Source organism: Mercenaria mercenaria, chromosome 5, assembly GCF_021730395.1.
Source record: "Mercenaria mercenaria strain notata chromosome 5, MADL_Memer_1, whole genome shotgun sequence".
Taxonomy (NCBI): Eukaryota; Metazoa; Mollusca; class Bivalvia; order Venerida; family Veneridae; genus Mercenaria; species Mercenaria mercenaria.
This window is the reverse complement of record NC_069365.1, coordinates 77022515-77025581: the sequence shown is the minus strand read 5'-3', so window position 1 is coordinate 77025581 and position 3067 is coordinate 77022515. Positions and strand designations below refer to the sequence as shown.

Below are 3067 nucleotides of genomic sequence, written 5' to 3'. Positions count from 1 at the left end.
CCGATTCCGATTGTACGGAAACCACCGGAAACTTACGGACGGTAGGCTAATATAATTACGAATGAATGGTGATACCGTCATCTTAATCAAGGCAAATTTATGAGTATTTTATTTCATTATTACAGAAACTTACGGACGGAAGGCTAATATAATTACGAATGATATCGTGTCGATATCAACTTACATATTTAGAATTTAGTAAAAAACACTGAACTTTATCATGCCCGCGAGGAACTTCTTTGATGAATGGGTTAAGACTGCGTGTTCTTTCTGGTTGTAAAAACGTCTTAATATAATTTGTAAACTTGTGCACAGGAAGTCGTTATACATTATATATATAGCGTTGTTTTGACGAGCCTTCTAATTATTTCCCGAAATTTTGTATCGTTATCATTATATACTATTTTATAATCACGTATGTCCAAAAAGTTGTTATCTTTCGAAGAAAGGAATTCCTCTCGGGCCTCAAAGAATTTTTGTTTCACCTGTGCATTTCTAAAGCCTAAATAATTCTTTGTGTCCGGTAACATGCCTAAAAATTGGTAGTAAATAGGCAGATTTTTTTAATACTTTTTTGTTCAATGAGACTTTACGGAAATTATTTTTATGTTAAAAAAAATGAATACGAATAATTTCTAATATCACTGACACTTTTTTAAAGAATAGAATGAGCAGTTTTTTAAAACTTTTTATTAAAAAGTTTTTAAAAAATTTCAAAGACCATAAAACATTTAGGGTCATCTGGAACAACTGATACGTATTAGACCCTCCTGGGGTCATGTAAAAAATTTAGGATAGGTCGGGATACCGATTACGCACGAAGAATGCAGCGTTGAATATTGAAAAGTTTTACACACGGTATCCCATATTTTCAAAATATTCCTGTATAAATATATAGAAACATACTGAGATAGGTTTGTTCACGCAATATTCTGAGTATCTCTGGAACTTTGTCGACTGAACTGATGTACGATGAAATTTACAAATTGAATATATTGTGGTACATTGCAGTTTGTGGCATAGTCTTTGCACTTTCGATAACCGATTTCGTATTCGGCAGGTTGCTATGATGTTTTAACATTTTTTTTCAAGTTTGCAAGTAATCTCCGAATAAACTGACTAACTTAAGGTATATTCAAATTAGTTCAAAACTATATAGAGTAGAATCGAGATACAAATTTTACCTTTTTTCATTTTTGTACAGATGTCTCGTAATCCGGAGGTCGCGGGGTTGAATCCTGTCAGGGATTTTGACCGTGACTCCAGCAGTCCTTTCTTTCGGTGTGAGTACTGGTTAGTTTCCAGGAAGCAGTCATCGAGTGTATTTGACATTAGTTGGTGAACCAAAACTCGACGCGAAAAAAGAAATCTTTTAAATGGGAACAAAATTACCATTTAACTGCACTCAATATATAGAACGATTCACACTGTTTCGTGAAAAAGACCAAGTATTTGATATTTACCAATGCTCTATACTTTCAGATTATGCAATTAGATGCTTCAAGATTAAACTTCAATGGTTAGACTTATCTTGCAAAGCTTAGCAATTTATTTAGGTTGATTTGATATATTATTGTATACAGAATGCCCTTTCAGTCAGTTTGCTAGTGCTCAGCATTTTTGATACATAACAACAGAAGAATCGTTTGAGCCCGCTAATCATAATTTACAAATAAGTCTGGAAAAAAGCAAAATAAAACTTTGTATGGATGTTGTTTCTTCAAATCTGACAAATTTCTTCATTAAGATTTTTTGTAAATTTATCAGTATCACAGTGTACTGCAGACGATTTACTCTAACATTGCTTACTTTACTATAGTCACGTGACCACACCGGAAGTGAACTGTACTTGGATCTATATTGAGCAGCTTTAATGCTGTCGCATTCTGAGACCCTACGTTTTGTGAGTTTTCATTGGTAGAACCAAACCTATTGTAATTATGCAAATTAAAATGTTGCTCCTTTTTTATATACAGAGTAATTGCACGATAGTTTGCAGTTTTTTACGAGGGATCTGAGTGTAATTCTCCAGCTAAAATGGTTTGTTAAACTGCCCATGTGCGGCCAAATCCATAAAGCATCTCAGAAAAGTTTTAACCTTACACATGTTTTCAACTTTACGGTAAAGAAAGTGTAATGAGCGGGTTTTTCCAAACTTGAAACAAGTTGTATCCTTCATAACTTGTTTAAATAATAGTAAAAGTTGATCTTCACCCGATAAAAGGGCCCGCCCGCTTAGCTCAGTAGGTAAGAGGGATCCTCGGGCGGGGCGTATGTTCTACGTGATTATTTGATAAACGACATTGTGTCTGAAATCATTAGTCCTCCACCACTGATAATTCGAGTGGGGAAGTTGGCAGTTACTTGCGGAGAACAGGTTTGTACTGGTACAGAATCCAGGAACACTTGAAAGGTTAACTGCCCGCCGTTACATGACTGAAATACTGTTGAAAAACGGCGTTAAACCCAAAACAAACAAATCACCCGATAAAACATTGTATTGAAAAGGTAAAATTCGTACTTCTTACGCAAATCGCGTCGAGAAATCACATTTTAGCCCTCAACCCTAAATATATAATAGTTGTGACGTTTCTGTTTTTACGGAGATTAATTTATTTTTGAAGTTGTCCAATATATCCAAACGGTAATTATGTTTCATTTGGTGTAACAGGCCCATTGAAACCTATATGTTTTCAAATGGAATGGCTAAGTAGTGCGTTTTTTTTTACAAATACAATTATGATAAAAAAAAATTGAATTGTAATATGAGCGAAAGATAAACAGGGGTCTCCTTCGTTTTCGCGGTATTGTCTTAATTTTCTCCTACCCTATTTTCACGCGCAGGTATTGCACCCTCAATTTTTACATATACAAATGCTTGTATCTGAGGGAAAAATAAGTTAATCACCAAAAAAAAGTTTACAACAGCATAAATTTCATTTTAATTATATTCTTATTTTGTTAGCCATTTTCGATTTCTTTCCGATCTTTATTGTTACGAGGTGTATACCTGAATACATGTTACACACAAAAGCGGCGTAATGAAGAACATAATATAGTACTTCTT

The 3067-nt window shown here is 34.1% G+C and overlaps 1 protein-coding gene across 1 annotated transcript in view; it reads left to right on the top strand.

Annotated features, from left to right (window-relative positions):
* The window catches only part of LOC128557158 (uncharacterized), a 252569-nt gene that overhangs the window by 32486 nt on the left and 217016 nt on the right, over nucleotides 1–3067 (top strand). The gene's annotated exons all lie outside the window — the stretch shown is intronic.